Genomic DNA, 20,279 nt, shown 5'->3' on the forward strand with positions numbered 1-20,279 from the left:
ATTGGCTCCCAATTGGCTCTGTGAGATGTTTTTTTCTTATTTTGGAAGAGGAGTGCCTTTTCTGAATAAAACCCTCTTCTAAATGGATTAAACAAATTCAATTAAAAGTCTGAAAATGCTGTTCAAGGATGAGCACAATCACACATGGAATGAGAGTCCAAAGTAACTTCTGGCATAAATATATCCTTACAAGTGTAAACAATCAGGTTTGTGCCATTTCTGAAGGGTGTGTTTGGTTTTTAAGTCAGGGTAGTTTGAGCAGAGAAATTCAAGAGCATCTTTTCTTTAGGAGACTCCTTCTGGATACATAAAGTGTGACAGATGGGGGAACTTGCTGGATCTTGGATAAGTTACTGAGACATTGCAGAGCTGCTGTAAATATTGTAGGACCTCATGACAGTCAAAGAAGATGAAAAATGACACCTACCCAGAAGGGCTGCTAAGTGTTTGTAAACCTCCAGCTTTTAAGAAGAAATGAATTTCCATCTGCCTACAGTTTGGGGTCCTTGGACCTCAGTCCTGTAAGGAGAATCATGGTGAAATGGATCTCCCCACACCCCATCAGTGTCTAGAGAAGGATCCTCCAGGGTTTCATGACACACAACACCATTTGCTGAGGGTTCAGACTGCTCCAAGCCACTTCCCACAGGTGGCCTGAGTACCTTGCCAGAAGTATTTGGTTCTCAGGGAAAATCAGACTCTGGCCTGACTTTTGTAACTGCAGGTGACAGAGATGGTTCAGTTTTCTCTTTAGCTATGTCCTCTCTTTCTTTCTTTTGTCTGGACATGCCAAATTTGTGGCATAAGCTTAGTGCCACTTTCTCACCAAACTTCTGAATCCACAATTAGAACAGATTTTTCTTTATAAGGTCTCTATGCACTGCAGCCAGCAGAGTTTTCTTTAAATCCTTATACTCAGTTTAATCTCATGTGTTAAAAAAGTTTCAACACAGTTAAAAGTTTTAAAAGTTAAAAGTTTTCATTATCTTGACTACTGGTTATCTAATTTTATTATTATCTTCAGATACTCTAGAGTTTGACGTGCCAGCTTTTTGGCTGCAATTTCTGATTGTGAGGGCAAGCTGTCATAAATAAACATTCTCTGCAGAGCAGCTTCTCAATCTGGGTGGTTTTGTACCACTCTCACTCAGGGAAACTCCCAGATGTGGCAGGATCAGGCCTCCTATTCTGAGGCTCCTGACAATTCAACCTAAAGTTTTCCATCAAAACTTCTTCCAAGTTCAGCATAAGAATAACTGATGGAGTCAAATCCAGTTCCCTGCCAGTGCTAGTTTAATACTCATCCTTTATCTTCTGATTCCAAAGGCATGGCTGGATGAATCTTACATGTCCCTTCGTGGAAATATTTTCCTACTTTCTTTCTCCCATATCTTCTCGTTTTGTGTGTGCATACACTTTTTAAGAAGAAAAATTTGCTAATGTGGCAAAAAAAAAATTTCTATTGCTGCTTTTTCTTTGTTCCATGGTTTCTCTGTTTAAATTGCCTCACAGCAGTTCCTTTTCATTCACATGTGTTTATCAATTTTTAACAATTTCCAATTACCATATTCATTTCAAAAATTTGCAGGAGTAATGTTTCTGATAGAAGCTTTATATTTACTTACTTCCTTGCTTCCAACCTGCCTGAAAAACACTGGAAACAAGTGTGCTGTTTGCAAAGATGTCTGACTTTGAGTCAACAGCCATCCAGACCAAACTGGTGCACACTGACATCTTTGGGATCTGAAGGAATCCAAATTAGTCCTTACTTTGTAGCCTGCAACATAAAGGTCTTTTCTGGGAAGAGTTGTAATCAATTACCTAAAGGGGCATATTCTCAATTTTCAGTATTTAGCATCCCATCCATGTTCTGTGCTTACTGAAAAACAATTTTTTTTTGCTAAAAAACAAAATACCTCAAGCCACAGAAAGTTATTTGAAATTGTGGAAAACACAATGTGACCTGCACATACTTTTCCTTTCAAACTCTCCTTTAAAACAAAAAAAGGAAGTCAAACCATTTGGAAAAATAATTGGCAGAACAAACACTGCTGTTCCCAGAGGAGATGTGTGTGCCAAACCAGTGAGTGGAAAGGATGAGTACAGCTGGGGCACAGCCCAGCCCTCCTTCCCCCTCTGGAGACAGACTGCAAAATGCTGACAGACCCTGAACTGGATCTGGGCAGGTGAGAGTCATGCTGCAATAAAGCACTCCTCTGTCAAGCAGATAAAACCTGGATTTAATGCAGAATCTGATGCTTAATTCTGCATCATCACTCTTCTCTTTCTGTGTTTATCACACCAAAATATGTACTGTTTCCATCTGTTAATACTCCAGAGCCTGTTTGACAACTGAATGCAGCTGAAAGCTCTTAATTCTTGATTTGTATTTTGTTTTTTATGGGATGGGCTTTTTCTTTTTCCACATGGCAGTTAACACAACAAAGATAGATGCTAAGAGCTGGCCTGTTCTTCACTGAAGTTTGCCCAAAACAAAACAAGATTTGGAAGAGAAAGCTCTACTCCAGAGCTTATTAAATAGAGTTGGAGTGGATTGACAGTTATTTGAGGCTGATGTCTATTAAAAAAGTACCCTTGGTGAATATGTAGGAAATCCCAATTTTCAATAAACAAGGAAATTGAAAATATTATACAGATGCTAATAAATGGAACTTCAACTCTGTCAGAATTAGCCAAATTTATTCCTGTTATGTAATGCCTAATATTTCACAAAATAATGAAATCTGTGAGCCTTTTTGAATGAGAGGCTGGCTGTGCAGAGCCCTGTGGGTCCTGCTGGGGGTGTGCTGTGATTTACAGCCACTGTGGCTCTTGTCCTGTTGCAATCCAGAGCAGGGGCAGGGGGCGATAGGTGGGGAAACTGCAGTGGTGATGGGTCTGAAGGGTCCAACCTGAGCACAGAGCAGGCAGTAAATGCATGTGCTGGCCCAAAACCAACCCTCCCAGGGGCCTCCAGGTGCCTTCATCCCCATTGTTAGGGGCCAGGTCCCCAAGAAATTGGAGAGTTTTCAGTGCTGAGGTGGTGACAGCACAGCCCTGCTCTGTCCCCTGGCACCTTCTGCTCCTCTCCAGGCAACACTTCTCAAACAGCCACATCTGGCTGAGATTCCAGGGGTTCTCAGGCCTCCTTTCAGTGGCTCAGTGCTGTGGCTGTGCTGGAGATGGGAATATAATCCAAGATTTGGGCTGGGAGAGATGCTCTGGGACACCCCAGCATGGCAAACCCGGACTTTGGGAATTGTCAGCTGAGGCAAAAGAAAAGCAGGAGACACAGCAGGAGAGTGGCTTCTTCTGGCACAGCTGATTTCCAGGCTTCTTCTGGGAAATACACAAACCCTTTGGACAATTAGGAGCACAAAACACGCTGTTCCCACAAAAAAAAGGGGGTTTCCATTAAGAAAAGGTCTGGCATTTCAGCACAGCAGCAAAGGTCCTCTCAGCTGTAACTCTCCCTCATTTCCCTTGCAGTTCCTTCCTTTCCAGATGAATTCAGCAGGAAAACCAACATCTCTCCCTGTCTTTGGGGGTACCCGGGCTTATTCCAAACCACATCATTGTTTTGTAGGCTGAGGCACTGCAGCCTGGAGGAGTCCTTGGTGCTCTCCTGGGGGAGGCAAGACACCCAGCTGGATGGACCAGAGCTGAAACCTTCCTCAGCATCCCTTCCTCCTCTGCCAAATGGAGCTGTGGCACTCCTGGGTGAGAACACAACCAGAGCAGAAATCCCATCTGTGTGCAGAGCATCATGCCATGGATGTGAAAATCTAGTTATGCTAAAACTTCTCTTGCTCTGTCTTTTGACCTTTTGTGATATCTGGTAGCTCATTTGTCTTCCAGCACTAACAGAAATAGGAAGAAGGAAGCAAATTAAAACCAGAGAGCTCAGAAAATTGAACACGGATTCAGATGAGACAGGAAAAGCTGATTTTTTATTGTGGACGTGTCCATTTTCACTCTTTACTCATCCAAGGTAGGTCAAACTTTTCAAACTTGGAAAATATTTTGTATTGTCTGTTGAACCTAATCAAGCCATGATTCAATTAACTGGGTTGAGAAGGATTCTAGTGAGTTATTTGTGCACCTGGCAGTGTGTGCTGAATACTAATAGTCTGGGTAATGTTCTCCAAGTTCTTCATCAGCAGCAGCTGGAGCAAATTTTTTACTTTGATGAGTAGGGAAAAAGAAGAAATCTATTTCAGTGCAGCGACAGTAGTAAATTTACATTACAAACACAGCAATTGCTAAGCATTACTGGAATTCAGCTGCCAGAATAAAAGCAGTGGCATTCATTTAGTTTCATTTCCAATTATAAGAGATCCTGATGAGTTTTTTTTCTCCAAAATAAAAACTTTGCAAACCTAGCTTAATTACAAAACTACACGGGCCACTACCCTCCTTGTCTGGCTGTGGCTGTTGTCAGCTGTCAAACCAAGCATTTCAAACTCAGTCGGGTTCTGGGGAGGGGAAAGGCAGTTTTTGGTCCTGTGATTAGTGTAGAATTTCTTTTATTTTATAGCTGAGCATGGCAATGGGCAGCCTGGTTCTGTGAGGAAGAGCTGGTGATTTCAGGACATCCCTCAGCCCCTTATTCACTGTGGGAGCTGAATCTCTGTCAAGCAGCTCCTCTTGCTGGAGTAAATTTTTAAATTCACAGATTTAAACTTTTAATTTCACCAGACTGGGACTTTGAATTTTCTGTACACTTACCTGGTGTCTGTTCCTGCCAGTGGGAGACATTCTCTTAACTCCAGTGCAACCAAGTCAGGCTCCTCCTGTGTGGTTTGGATGGGCAGCAAGCAGAGGGCTGTTAGAATAATTCCCTGCTAATCACAGAATTCCTGACGGCAGCAGCAGTGCAGGAGGGCTGGTGAGGACACAGCTGAAGGACAGCAGTGCTCCAGGACACCAATCAGTCTGGTCACTTCACTGCCTGCAGCTCCCATCTCAAGGCAGGTGACCCAGTAATAAACATTATTCAAGGGAATGTGATGGGAACAGATATTTTAAAGATGAGACATGGTGAAACAAATCCTGCTGTCAGCATAGGAGTGATCTTACTGAAAGGGCAGGGTGGAGAGGATCTTTCCTTTCAAGTTCTGCTCAAACAAGATTACTGAAGCTCTCCCTTTCCTTCCACACTGAGGCACAATGCCCCCAGACCCTTCCTGGGACCCCAGCCCTTTGACCTTCCTGCAGAGTTTCTGGGAACCTGAGGAAACTAAGACATGGCAATAGGCACAATGTCTAAAATCTCCTGCCTAGCCCCCAAATTTCCTGAGCAGGAATGAAATATTTCAGCTGTGACATAAAGCCTCTCATGTTTGTTGAGCAGAGCAAGGCAGGGATCAGATCTGATTCATTAATAAACTTTTGTGTGCAGTAGCTCTGTTTTTTCTTCAGGCTCTTGCTGCTATACAATGAAGTACATGATTAAACCCAGCAAATGTCAGCTCAGAATCAATCTGGTTTGAGCAGGTTCTTTTTAATTCAAGTTACTTCAGTGGTGTTTTCAGTTGCCACTTGCTGAACAGTTGGAGAGTATTGGTTATGTTACAATCCTCAGGAAAAATTAATTCTGTTCAGACCTAGTGCAAGCAAATTTTATTGTGCATGCAGCTGCTCAAGATTAAGTAATTATATGGTGAGGCTTTGGAGGCAATGAATTTTAGATGAAGCATGTACACATTTTTATTATGCATACATTTTTCTTGATCAGTTTTCTCTTCATTTGGTCACTCGCTTATGTAGAAGCAATGAGCAAAATCTGCATATTTCACTCTGTAGAAAGAAAATTTCCATTTACAAAGCTGTGATGCTTTCAGCCCACACATCCTTTAGTGAATTTTCAAGACCCACTGATCTGTTACACTTCACACAGCAACTTCAATAAACAGGTCATCTCAGAAAGACCCAGGTTAGACCCTCAGCTGGCTCAACAGTCTTTTCTCTTTTGAGCTGTCTTTGAGCTCACTTAGAACCATTTCACCTTCAGTTGAGCAGGGGTGCCATCATGACCCAAGTCTCATCAGGGGATGTTTTACATGGGGTTTTTTTGTTGTTTAGAAAAGGTTATAAATCAAAAGATTCCCCTCTTTGTTTTGTTCTTTCCAGGCAGCTGAAAGTTCTTTCTCTTAAAGCTGGTTTCTGCAAAACACCAAAAAAAGACAAAAGGGAGAAAAGCAATTCTAAAACAAAGAGCAAAAGGGGACGTTTTCAAAAAGGGCCTTTCAACAGCTTCACATTAGCTGAAGTGTATTTGTGTAACTGGTCCAGCCTTGGCAAAGCCTGCAGCAGCTTTGGGCTGCAGGTCAGATCTGCTCGCCATGATTTTAGCTCCACATCTCAAAGAGAGGCTTTTCTGCCGCCCTGAGCACTCCCCTGCTTAGACCAGAGGCTTTGCCCTGGGGCAATACATCCTGGAACTGTTCCAGCACAGGCTGAGGGGGTCATTCTCCAGTCTTTATACCAAATTCATGCTCTTGTGGGACCATCCAGCCACATGGATTGGAACCAGATCAAGCATGCAATTGCCTCTCTAGTGAATTAGGTAAAATGTAAAACAAGGAGCTTCTGTTTATTTTCTGGTAGCTGAAGAGGATTTGGGATCTCAGAAAATGTTAAAGTGCTTCAGACAGCTGGTACATGATCCTGACAGTGAAAACTGAACCTGTCAACTCTTCAAAAAATTTGAATCAGCAGAGCAAATTCATAGTGGGTCAGTGCTCTGTGTCTAACAGCTGCAGCAGGTTTGGTCTGAGATGGAGAAATTATATCAGTGAACCATGATGTGAGTAGGCAGAAGATGTGAATGCAGCTGAGGGAAATGTGTTTCTGACAGAAAAACACACCCTGCAAGATACCTCACCCTAAAGGTCTTTGGCTACATCATTTTTGAGCCCCTGAGAGCCTTTTTCCATGACTGCCTTTCCTTCCAGCCCAGCTTTTCTAGCACATTGCCATAGTGTGGTACACAGAAATACTAATGCTGTATCCTGAGGAGGTTTTATAGCAGGAAAAAAGAGTGTATCTATGCATTTACAGGTATTTTTAGATAAATAAATACAGGTGCAAAGCTGTCCTTTGTCACATGGCAAAATCAGACCCAATGTCTGATTGCCTGTGTGGAGCATGAATCAGCTTTATAAATTCACCCAGCAGAAAACTTATTTTATTGTAAATACCATCCAGGATTGCCATCACTTATCTGCTGATGAATGGAGACACCAAAAGCAGGTGCTTTTTAATGGTGCTGTAGAAGAGTTCTGTGTGCTTGGAGCACTGATCAGGGCTGAGAATGCTCCATGAGGGCTTACTGTGGAATGAAAGCCTGGTCTGTCACTCAGCAGTGGTGGCCCAAGGGCTGTCCAGCCCCTTGGTGTCACATCACACCAACAAGAAACACGGGTGAGCCCCAGACACGCTGCAATAATTCCATTGGAATGTTGTTTTCTGTCAGCAGCTCCTGAAAAAAAAAAAAAACCCTGATATTGTTCAAAACAATGGATATGAAAAGTGATATGTCTTTGTGATCCCGTGCACTTCAGTACTGCATGCATAAAAAAGGCATAGATTTCTTTTACGCTGTATTTTATACCACTGAGGCTGTCTTATCTGTTCAGACTGATGCCTCTTGTTCTGTATTTTATCTAAATGTGTGTTATAAACTGCCTCATGTGGAGGCAAGAGCAGCAGTGTGGTGCCAGAGGGGCTCAGGGGCTTTGCTTCAATCAATGCTTTGTTGACTTTAGTGGAGCAGGGTGTTGACCCCCTAACAGGGCTCTTGATGATACATCTAAAGCCACTATTTGTACTGCAGTTGCCAGTAAATGAAACCAGCAAATTCTCTATCAAATGGGCCTTCAGGAGTGAGAGATTTGCAATGATGAAAAACAGGACCTGAACTCTTAAAAGCTCAGCTATACCCATTTTTTCTTGGTCTGTACCAGCCATGGGTAATGACAATTACATTGCCTGTCCCCATCTCATATGCAGGAAAAACATATGAATAGTTGGAGATATTATTTTTCACTTTTAGACATTGTAAAATGTGGAGGGGGGAGAGGGAAAAAAATCTTGTTTTTATGAGCAAGGATCATAAAAATCAAAACTGGAAAGAATAGCAGAACACAAGACAAAAACATTTCATTTTAGCTTTTGGCAGTTTGTAAAAAAAACCTTTTAATGAAAAACTGTTCTGCATGAGAAAACAAAATATCTCAGTGAAATGTTTTGACTACTTTTCATGGCTTTTTAAATGGAGCTAAAGTCCAGAAAGTTGTACAAAATAATACCATGGTGTCCCAATGCCAGTATTTCTTATTTTTGGTGCTACAAAAGCATAAGAAAAAAAAATCCATTTTTCCTCTGAGTTTTTCTAGTTTAGGGCCCAAGTTTCAGGTTTGTCTCAGTTGCCTGGCCTGGGGTGTGAGGCTGTCCTGGAAACTCTGCTTTGCAGGGCATTTTGGGGTTCACTGGAGCTGCACATGCGTGGCTGCAGCAGGGCAAGGCCAGGTTTGCAGGGACTCCTGCAGTGGATGTTTCAAGCAATACCCATCAAAGATTTTCCATTCTAAGATTCAAACCTAATTTCTTACTGGAAGAACTCAGCTCTTACCTGAGAGGTGTGCTTGAAAGAAAACTTCAGAACAATGACTTTTATGGCATCTGCCAATATTTTCATTTTAGCTTAACGGGGGATTTAAATTATTATTGAGTCCTATTTTCTGAAGAGAGCAAATGCTCTCTTTGAGAAATTTGATTATATTGAGCCTCTAACTGAATAAACACAATACCAGCCCCAGTGGACTAATTCCATTAAAACTTGAACTATCCACCTTGAAGTTGCTCATGAATACAAAGTGCCAGAGCTGCTGGCATTGCTGGGTTTGCAAAGCAACTTGTGCCTTTATGTGTCAGATAATAAAAGCCATATTTATTTAGATATTCAAATGAACAGATTTCATAATATATTTTAAAACGTCACTGTTACTCGTATGGTTCTTCTCTCTGCACCAATAATATTCTTTATTACAGCTGTATATTACCTCCAAAATAATTCTTGCTCTGAACATTACAAGGTGCTGGATCTGTGATCTGTAGCATAGACAGGTGGAGAGTTTTAATTTTCACAGCAGAAATGTCCATTTCAGTATTTTGCCTATCCAAACTCTGCTCTGTCTCACCAGTTTTTTAATTCTACCTATCTTATAGATAACTCTTTTCTATCTAAATAACATATTACTGCTGAGGTTTGGGAGTCATTAGGGAAGATCTGCCCAATTAGCATGTTAATTAGGACCTACCCAATTCAGAGATAGGGAGGGGATTGTTTTATTAGCATTCTATGAGATGAAAGAAAGATTAATGACTGTGCCTGCACCCCTTGAGGGGTATAGAAGTAACACTCCTTATTTGAGCTATCTGTGTGTGTGAGGAGGTGTTTGAAATGGCTGGGCTTACTGAGGGAGTTGCCTGCTGATTAGTTATGCCTGGAGCAGAGAAAAGTATAATTGAGTTTGTTTCTTGATGAGAAGAAAATGATAGTCCAAAGCAAACACAACAGGGCAGGAATGTCTGCTCTTACCAGCACAGTCCTGTTGGTAGATGGAGATCAGCTGAAGCCCTGGTCCCTGAACTGGGCTGGAAGGGTGAGGCTCCTGGCTGTTCCTGGCTTGTGCAGGTCCTTAGAAACCTCGTGACTTGGATGGAAATTGTTGGTTTATAACAAAGATCTCTTCCAGATGCTGTTTCCTCCCAGCCATGTGCTGCCCTGCAGCCACAGAGTGGCCCACAGGTACCTTGGACAGGTTGTGCCCAGGGCATTAAAATTCAAAGGGCCTAAAATAAGGTGCAGGAGCCTTGGGGGATATGTTCTGGTTTGGCAGACTGTTGGTGCCATGCAGATCTGCTCCTCTCCTCCCTGTGATGCTGTGAAACTGATACATTCCAAGATTATCTGGCAAACACAACTCGTGCCTGTCATTTTGTTGCAAAACTCCAGCACTGATTTATTCCAGGCTTCTCAAATATTCATGTACCCAGGGAAACACCAGATTTTTGGTTTCTTTGCTTCCTCTGAGTTCTGCATAGACAGCACCTGTTTTGATGCATTTCTTTCTGTTATGAAATCTTTGTTCTTCGTTTCCTTTGTTAAATTTTTCTGTAAGGAGTCTCAGCTTCTCAAAATGCAGAGGGTTGTCAAGGTGGTCTCATCCACAAATGCTCAGGAAATTGTACTCCTGGCTATGGGATTTGGGCATATATTCCTTGTGGAGCAAATGATACCTTCTTCCCAAGGTTATCCTCAACAGCACGGAGGAGCTGTGGCATCATCAGTTTACCACAATTTGTTCTGGTTGCAAATGCTGTTCTTTAAGCCTTTGTTCCATTACTGTCTATGGTGCTCAGCTACACCTCTTTGTTTGCCTGTCACTCATGCCAATCTTAAAATTTCTGTTAGAAATTCATGCAGCTCTAGGTAGATTTGCTAGAGAAAATTATATCATATTTAGGTGTTTCTGTTTGATGATCATAAAGAACCCTTTGATGCAGTAAATTCCCAGTGCACAAGCACAGACCTTAAGCTTTCAACATTTTAGTGACTCAATGTTGGGATTTTTTTAAACCAAGTAGAGCTGGGGTGAATTGCTTTATTCAGAAATATTTTTTTTCCTTTTGTGGTGCTGTGTCATCCTTATCCATGTGAATGCTGCTGGATCTGGATTGTAAATTAATCTCTTGCTGAGTTTTAAATTGGGGTATGAGCCACTCACTCATCTCCCAGAGAATGCAGAAACCATGAGATAAGACCTCTGTGCTCATGTGAGTTACAGCCAGGCTGTTCAATAAAAAGCTGCAGATAGCCACAGTTTGTGATAACAATGTGGTTTTTCAAGGCACCCTGAGATGGAGTTTGCTATTTGTCAAACAATACCATTTTGATCAAATAAAAGTAAAACCTGCCTACGTTATCTCTCCACACAACCAACAGCACCTGTGGGAGACACAGTTCTGTATAAAACAATTGATTCTACTGATATAAGCAAATTAGGTTTTTGTGACACAGGGAGGAGTTTTCCTTTTAGTCTAAAATGCTCCCCATTGAGAACTCCCACCAGGTGTGCTATGCTTTCTGAAGTCATTAATGTAGATCAAAGAATAATTAGGCTTTGGCAAGCATAAGGGGGTTTGATTAATCAGTCTGAACAGCATCCTTTCATCTCATAATCCCAACTGTTGAATCAGTGTGGTGTGGCCAGGCTGCAGGAAAGTACCCACACAATTGTTTTGCTCTGGCACAAAAGCATGGCAGGAGGATGAAGCAGAATCCATCCTTTTGTTTCTTACCTTTCTCAAAACAGGACTAGGGACAAGTGTTTGTAGCAAATCCCAGATCCAGCACTGGGCAGAGAGTGAACCAGAGCACCCAAATCTTTGTGACTGATAGAGACCACCCCACCACAGAGAAGTGGAAAATCCATGTGGTAGATTATCTTTTAAGGGCAGTCCTGTGCAATGAGACTGGTTCTTACTCTGTGTGTGTCAGAGAACACACCAGGACTTTCTCGCTCACTAACAGGAGTTTGCTTTACTTTTTGAAACTTTTGTTTGCTCTTCATAGTCCATTTGTCCAAAGATTCCTGTACTTTTTGAAGACATCTATGCCATAGCTATATAAAAAGCTACCTCTGCTTGCAGGTGAGATATAAATGTTGATAAATGCAAAGGGGAGAAAGTCAATGTTGTTAACATGATCCTGTGTCTACAGAACACCAGCAAGACTGTCTGGTATAAATGTGATCAGGATTTGGCCTACAGAGACCTCCTCTGGTTTAATTACCTGGCAAGCCCCAGAAATTTGCTATCAGCATTTTAAAATCCATTGATTAGATTAATCCAGAGGCAAAGAATCTGACCAGAATCTTTTTTAATTGCCTTTGAGTGGTTCTGTTAAATAAGAGCACTCAGTCCTTCTCTAGGGAGAAGGCAGCTCTCAGGTGTCTTTGTTGTGTATCCCTGGAGAGAGCAGGGAAGAGCAGGTTCTTAAAATGTAAGGGGACTGTACAAGCCACTCACCAGGCAAAGAGAAAAGGGGAAGATTCTTTTCCTTCTGTCTTTTCTCCTGAAATGCTGCTACTGAGAGAGCAGCAGGGTGCAGGATGGAGGGGCTGGAGCAGCAGCTCCTGCCCAGCAGATCCATCCCAGCGCTGCTGTCAGAGCCCCTCATGGAGAAACAAGGAAAGAAGAGGTTACAGCAAGTAGGCAGCATTTTCCTAACAACATTATACTGTTTGTCTTCTTCACTTGCATCAACACTTCAGTGAGAAAACAAGGAAGCGTTTCCTTCCACCTTGCAGTAAAATATATCTCAAATAAAATGGGGGCAGTAATGCTTTTATTGCCAAAGTATCTGCAGAACAAAGTGCTTGCTTTCTCCTACTTATTTCTAAATCATATCCACACTAACTGTTGCATCCTTTTTCTGCATCCCTGACTGTGTGAGAGAAACTTGGGGAGAAATTACCTCAATAATGTCTTTCTAATCTTCCTTGTTTACAGCACACTTTTTGTTCAAAGTCATTATGACAGTCATGGAAGATTCTGAGTATGATGCAGTTATTGAATTTTAAATGAAAACTAAATTGGCTGTGGTAGAGGGGAAAAATATCTCATAACACAGTAATTTTTCCTCAGGGTACTGTTGCTACATTTTATTAGAAATAAGCAATTTTCACCATGTCTCCAAAATGTATAGTGCAGATAAATGTGAGATATTAATCTAAGGAAAAAAGGCTTTTACAAGTATTTAATGCCAAATGGCTGCTTAAAGTTTGCATGTCTTCTACATTTTTCTGGTGTGCAGCAGAAACTATTTACCCATTTTACTGAAGGGAAGCATATCTCAGCTCTCTGCTCTGGTCAAAAGCCTCCTGTGGTGTCAGTTAGATGGGATTTAATTGAAAGGTCTGGAGGTTTTTTCTGCTTGATTTGCACATTTGGGAAGCCAGGAACATTATCTGCATGCGGAAGGCATCAAGGTGTGGCTGCTAAACAAACCTGTCTGCAGGGCAGGTACCACTTTTCCTGTTCCAGCATCCCCCACTGCTCTGTCCCCACCAGCCCCGGGGTTCCTCAGGGGGGTTCTGCTGGCAAGGGGGCAAAGGGGAGGCCTTTGAGAAGGTAAATATGGGGAGGAAATAAAAACACCTTCCTCTCAGGCTGCAGCCAGCTGGCAGGTGTCAGCTCACAGGCTGGCTCTGTCAGCTGGCAGGGAATGGCTCATCCCAGCACAGCTCAGAGGATGCCAGGAGGGAGCTGGGGGCAGCCCCCTGAGCCCTTGGGCACCTCCCTGCCAGAGCCCTGGAGAGCAGATCTCTGCAGCTGCTCCAGCAGCATCCTCCCTCCAGCCATTCCTTCCTTAGCCAGCAGCACTGGTGCCCTGGTTTTATGGGTTAGATTTCCTCCATTCCTTCAGCAGCTCTCAAGTTAGGCTGCAAGCAGGAGCAATATTCCAAGCAATGTTTAGTGAAATCTCATTAACTCTAAGGATTAGCTCTTGCTCAGCTTCAGCCCAGTTACAGCTTGTCAAACAGGGAGTGGATGTGAATGAATTGTTGCAGAGGAAGGGGTGTGCTTCAGTAGCTGCAAAGTACAAATCAGTGTGGGAAATGCATCCACACATGCTTGGTGGAGTCCATAAAGTCATGATTTTGCTCACCCTGGCTCTGAGCTGCAGCTGTCACCAGCCCAGAACATTGTCCTTGTCCCTGGTGCTCCTGTCTCCTGTTTGTTTCATGGCTGTTGCTCACACTGAAAACCTAAACACAGAGTAGGATAAGGGTTCAGTTTGGTCAGAAAGGGTGGGCTTGACAGAGGATGCAGTTATGGAGAAACCATGGTTTGCTTGGCCTCAGGTTACTTTGGCCTTTAGGAGGTAAAACCTGTATAGATACAGGGTCCAAAATGAGTGTTAGAGGCATGTTCAGGAGAGTGCACATAGAGGATTCTGTAAGATCCTCACCCAATTGCAGAAAATCTGGTTTGGAGTTTGAATTTTCACACCATTCTGCCAGGATGCTAAAATAGAAATTCCAGGGAGGTTTGCAAGCAAGCTCACAGCAAACCTCACACTAAGTTAATTCAATTTATCGCTCCTGGTCTGGTGCTGGGATGAGAGAACATTTAGAACTGAACACAAGTCTCTTTCCAGATTAATCACAAGCTGTTATATTTTTATGATTTAGTGCTGTTGTTTATGACTAACATTTATGGAAGATAACTAGTAGATTTTCAATAAAAGCTTTTCACCTAAAACTAAGATTATAACAATTTTAGGGGTAATTGGGCAACCGTTGAATTCAAAAGCTGATAAATACAGGGAGTTTTTCAAAACTGTTTATTGCCTACTGACTTAATGGCAGGTTAGACTTACAGATGCATCTCTCTGTGATGAATGTATAGCTTGCTAAAAATAACTTTGTTGTTCATCAGTTGAAAAATATGGCAGCCTGTAAGCAAATTAAAAGGGTCCTCTCCAATTTCAAATTAAATCAGTTGTGAAAAGCATTTCCTAATTAACGAGGCTTCATTTTAGAGCAAATAACAAAATCCCTCATAGTATACAATTTCACTCTTCTGTATTTTCTCTTTGTAAATATGCCATCATTGGTTGCTTTGCTTCCCATGTTGTCTGTTTGGGTTTCACAAACTGAAATGGGAGGGGTGTGTGTTAACAAAAATTATGAAAAAAACTATGTGTACCTCACTATATGATCTGTGAGCTGTCTACAAAGGCAGAAAGACAACCTTACAGCCATCATGTCTAAAGAGTTTTACAGTAATCTGCATCAGTCTAGAAAAATATTTATAGTAAATGGGTTGAAAAAGGTCAAAAATCTCCATTCTAAAGGAAAACTTTATCTCCTCTCCCTCCCAAATGGAATTTCATGATCTTTGCATTTTGCTCTCAAATTTCCTGTAGAAGTGCTTGAATGTTAGTACACTTGCTGTTTACAGTAATTTAACACAAAAGCACTCTTCAGAAATCTTCTGCATGTGCATGGGTGCAGTTTTGTTGAAGTCCATCCTCCATTTAATGATATTTTAATTAATTGTTTCCTGGTTTTCAGCATCACATTCGCCACCCATTCAATCTTGGCTTCATATTTTGGACAAACACTGCTGTAAATAGCATTTCAATCTCTACACAAGGAGTGCAAATGTAGTTCTCGTTTCCAGCATCATTCAAATGCCCACATAACTCTTATCCCTGTGAAAGTAAATTGAATCTGTCACGTCATCCTCTATGGCAGCCTGATTCTTGGTAACAAAAGATATTGCAGCTGACAGATGGAGCCACACACTACATAATTAAGTCTCCAGTGTGTGTCAGCTGCAGCCTTTCAGACACAATTAGAGTCTGACCAGTTCACCCATTGAGGTACTTTAAATAAAAACAAAAAATATCCCTTAGGTGCATGTGGAGGTTTCTGTCAAAAAAAATGAACTTCAAAATGCATTAAACAGAAAAAAATAGGATTTTGTTCATTCCAGTGATAAAAATTGATACAAATCTTTAAATCCTCATCTTGCCTCCTTTTCTTTTGCATTTATTATGTCCTTAGTGTAGCTAAGCATAAACTGTTCCCAGTAGGGAAGCTCATGGAAGCAATGGATAGAAAACACATTTTCCTTAGAAAACTGGCTTCAGGAACCCCCAGCTGTGCAGGAGATACAATCACATCGGGTTTGTAACAGAAGATTGCAAAACTTGGGCAGAACTATGAAACAACAGAAAACTTTAAGAAAAGACAAAAGGCATTAAGTGGTGTGTGATGCACCCAGAATTAAAGATGAGCCTGATGCACAACCTTGTGATCTGGCCTCAGCCTCTGCCATGTCTGGGATCTCCATGTGTTTGTGACTTTTCCTCACAAAGGGAGAAGAGATTTTAGTCAATCTGCTCCACTGCACTCCTGGGAAGTGATCAGGTGCCCTACCCCCATCACCTCTGCACACCTGAGGTGCTTTGGTTTATCAGAACACTGAGAACACCAGATCTCAGTGTTCTCCTGTCATCCCTGTGGTTTTAACCTCCAAAGCTGATTCCATTTTTTTCTGACACGCTCCCCTTTGTTCAGTCTTTCTTCCCTCCCTAAAACACACCCAGCAGTTGCCTGATAGTCATTACACTGATGCACCACAGCAGCTCAGAGTTACAGCTGCTTCTTCACTTTCTTTTTTGCTTTTTAGGTATGTTTTGTTTCATTAGAGAGAAGTTCCATGCTGCTTTTATTACTCTGACTACTAATGAAGGATAAGCTTATTAATTCAGAAGTTTTAATTAAATCACTTGCAGAGGGACCTGCTTGGCATGAAAATATATTCAGTGTCTGACTGAAAGGAGCCCCTGGTGGAGCAACCTTCCTTGCTGACCATCCACAGTGGACACTTGTATTCCAAAGCAGGGCTGGTGGGGAGGTCAGGAGGCAGGAGACAGAGGGGTGCACTTCCCAAATGAGGGGCTTCAACCACCAGGGCACAATTTTAGCTTTCAGCAGACGCCTCAGATGTCTAAATGTAGAAAAACAGGTTGCCAGGAAAGCCAGTCAACTTTTCCTACAAAACCAGCCTAAAATGGGATTGGATGCCTCATAGTTGACCCTATTGGGTTACTCTTTCAGGCTAGGGAGCCACTTCTAGCTGTTTAAATTAGGACTGGAGTGAAATTCATCCACTCCTTTTGAGGTGAAATCCCCAGAAGGTTCACATGCACCACTGCAGTACATCTGCATTGAGAAGTCCCAGGACTTGGTTTGCCTCTGTGGCTTATATCAGATAGACTTGATTTTAAGACATAAATGTTTCCTTGGGGAAAAAAAAAATAAAATTAAGGTGCTTTCTTATTCTAGGAACTGTAATTGTAATTGGTGAGTATGGCCTTTGAGTTACCTCTTTCATGCTCCCTGCCCCTGTCTGGCATAGATTTACAAAATTGATTTAAAGGCTGATATTTCTTATCCTGTTCCATGCTCCCCCCTCTCCACACCCCCCGCCTTACCCCCAAAGCAACCAAGTTACAAAGCTTTCCCCTGATAAAATGCATTCTTGAGGATGCCAGCACCCCAGGTGGACTCAGGCGGGAAATTTTTTTCCTTGCAGGCAACGAAAGAATAGGAAAAGACAGAGAAAAATTCTTGACTTCATTTTTCAGACTTCACTCTCTTGCTTCCCTTTGGCCCATGCCTCTCAGATCTGCATTGCTGTTTGAGTTCTCATAGTCCTGGCCCTGACAGGGCTGTCGTGCTGGGAAGGTGTGATTTGGATCTTGGACACTGGTGTAAGGCAGGAGAAACCCCCCAGGCAGCACCTCAGCACTGCAAACCCAACTGAAAGCTGGAACAGCCACCATCCATCAGGTAGAAAACCTGGAGAGAGCAAGCGCTCTTATCTCAAACACTGAATTTACAGTAATTAACAATTGTAAATGCAATTGCAGTGTATTATAGGCTGTCCTTTCTATGATTGTGGGGAATGGAAGTTAATGGAAATACACTTGATAATAGTTATTGGCTGAAGGGCTCCCATTACCTGATCCAGTACCTCCAAATGCACACTTAGGTAATAATGCAGTAGTGAATCTGCAAGAAATTAATTGGGGTTTTTGGTTGGTTTTGTCATTGAGAGAGATAATAAAGGTGTTTCTCAGTAGGCTCAGCTGGGATATTAGTGCTGTTCATACAGCCAAGTGTTCTGTTGGAGAGATGAAGTGCTGTGTATAAACCTGTTCACTACCAGAAACCTGACAAACACTGAGCTAATATCCTGCCAACAACAAACTGGGGGTGATGCCTTTCCTCTCCTTCTAATAGATTTTTCCTTACATATAATCATAAGCAATACTAAAAAATTACAATGGGGGGAAGAAAAGGGCCTCTGGAAGGTGCCTGCTTTCTGTGATTCACAGTTTGTCTGACTCGAGGTATCAAGGGCAGAGAGGATGAAAATAATTTGTTTGGGGATTACCTACAGAAAGAAACTTGATAATCACTCAAGTGAGTAGCTGCTGCATTTGTCTGCTACCCTCTTGCCTAGTAATTGTTGTTGAATGCAATGAAATTATTGTTTCCAGGGGTGGGGAGTGAAGGAGAGCTCATTGCTCATGGAGCTGCCTCTGCTTCCCTGTGCAGAAGTGTCAGCAGCCACTTAGCAGGGCTTGGGATTGTGGAGGGCTGTTAATTGGATCTACAGTCACTGACCAATTAATGCTATTTGGGTTTTTTTGTCCTTAGGGAAACATAAACACATAACACAAACAGGGAAGTTTAATACACAGACCAGTTTAGTCCTCAGAAAATCCTTAGTGCATCTTCTACACAGCATGGCACTGAGTGGCACATATAAAATCATCTTTTATAAAGATTTTATAGGAATGGCCGGAATAATATTAATGATGTGTGAACTTAGGTGGCAAGACTTGATTTATGTTTCAGGCAATTACATTCTACAAGCTGAAGTAGAGAACAGAGGTAATTAACAAGAATAATGAAAGCACTACCTTCCCCTAAATCACTGTTAAAAAAGAGTAAATAATAGAAGACAAAGGGATTATGAGTCAAGTTGTGTCGTTATTCATCAATTTGAGAGCAGAACGGTGGGTTTAATTAGTGAAATGGCATAGCACTTCCTTGGTGCTTTTCAAGTAGTCTTCATGCTCTTCTATCACTGGGAGCAAACATCTGATCGAATGCAAATGGCAGTGATTGCCTTCTCCACGCTCCTGATCAGGGAAGGAAATTTCCCTTTGTGCTCCTTTGAATGAAGCAAGGGGAATGATTAGAGGCCAGGCTGGACTGGGGAATTTTGCAATCCTGATTGCAGGTGAGGGTCTCCCTAATCTGCAAAGGATGAAAGCTCCCACTTCTCCAGCAGTTCCAGCTTTCTGTGAGTTGTTTAGTTCCAGTTTTTAATCTGCAATGCTTTTTGGATGAGAAAGCAAATCAGTCTCCACTGTGAGGACCCTTATCTATTCATTAATTTTGCCTTGTCTGATCCTAGGAGAAGACATTTCTCATGCCAAGCCACGGGAAGCTGGTGCAGAATTGCAGTTCCACGAGCAGCAGGAGCCCGTGAGGATAAACACAGTGTGCCTGCTCAGACAGCAGAGAGCAAGAGCTGCCACGGTCCCAGAGCAGGGTCACCAGCTGGCAAAATACCTAGCAAAGTTTCCTGTTGTAATATTTTAGCTGATGCAAGGACTGTTCCTTTGGAAGTTGTTTTATATTCTGTTCATTCCTCTGAGGGCTGAGCAAACATGGACTGAAAAAATGACTGAACTGAAGAGAAGGCTTTTTTCATCCTGATCATCCTGGGCTCTGATTTTGACTGGCTGTACAGACTCAGGGATAAGATAGCTGCCACTTGTAGATGCATTTGATCTCTCATTGCCAAGAGGACATGCTGCCATTCTGATAAGGAAAAGTAACGCTGAGTTATTTCTCCATTCACAGAACACAAATCTGGTTCTGCAAGCAGCTTGCCAGATGTGATATCAATCAGCACAGCCTCTTTACTAATCCCCAGTTGAGGGCCAGGACAAGGGTAATGGAGGAGAACCTTTGTGAAGAGGCCCAGTATTTTCTTGTGCACTGAGTCAGGGAAAAATCTCTGTGGTTCAGAAGCAGCACTGACTGACCAGAATCATGTGGCAGCCCTTTGGGTTGAAGGCCTCAAGAAATGGGACTTGCCAAACCTTTTTAGGTCTGACTGAATTAGAAACTTAGCCTGAAAAAGATATTTTGTGCTGGTTAAAAACCCCCAACAAATAAACAAACAAACAAACAAACAAACAAAAAAAAACCCATACAAGAAAAGAAATTATTCCCATCATTACAGAAAGTGAAATCAAGCTCTGCACATCCCACAGCTCTTCACAGCTCCAAACCCAGATGCAAATTTTGATATTAGGCTTCCTCCACATCCTCCAGTGGCAGGCAGCACCATATTCAAAAAGGAAAATATCAAAGGCTGGCTGTGCTTCTCAGAGCCTGGTCCTTGCACAAAGGCTCTTGTGAGCTCGGTGTGACTGCACAGGGGTGAGAGTGGCTCTGCAGCAGCACAGTGACATCTGTCCTGCAGCTGGCACAGCTGACACAAACCCAGTGCAAACCTGAGCTGCTTCACACCTGTGCTGCCAGTGTGTGACACAGAGTCAGAGCAAAACAGCTTTTTCTGGTGTCCTGCCTCAGTGGAAACGGGCC

The 20,279-nt window shown here is 42.3% G+C and overlaps 1 long non-coding RNA gene across 1 annotated transcript; it reads left to right on the forward strand.

Moving 5' to 3' along the window:
- The first annotated feature begins 3,584 nt into the window (after positions 1–3,584).
- LOC119707270 lies at positions 3,585–19,257 on the forward strand. Its single transcript, XR_005258724.1, has 3 exons — positions 3,585–3,720; positions 3,859–3,991; positions 19,078–19,257. It is a non-coding gene; the product is annotated as an uncharacterized LOC119707270 (long non-coding RNA).
- Positions 19,258–20,279: the final 1,022 nt, after the last annotated feature.

This window comes from Motacilla alba, chromosome 15 (assembly GCF_015832195.1).
Source record: "Motacilla alba alba isolate MOTALB_02 chromosome 15, Motacilla_alba_V1.0_pri, whole genome shotgun sequence".
Lineage (NCBI taxonomy): Eukaryota > Metazoa > Chordata > Aves > Passeriformes > Motacillidae > Motacilla > Motacilla alba.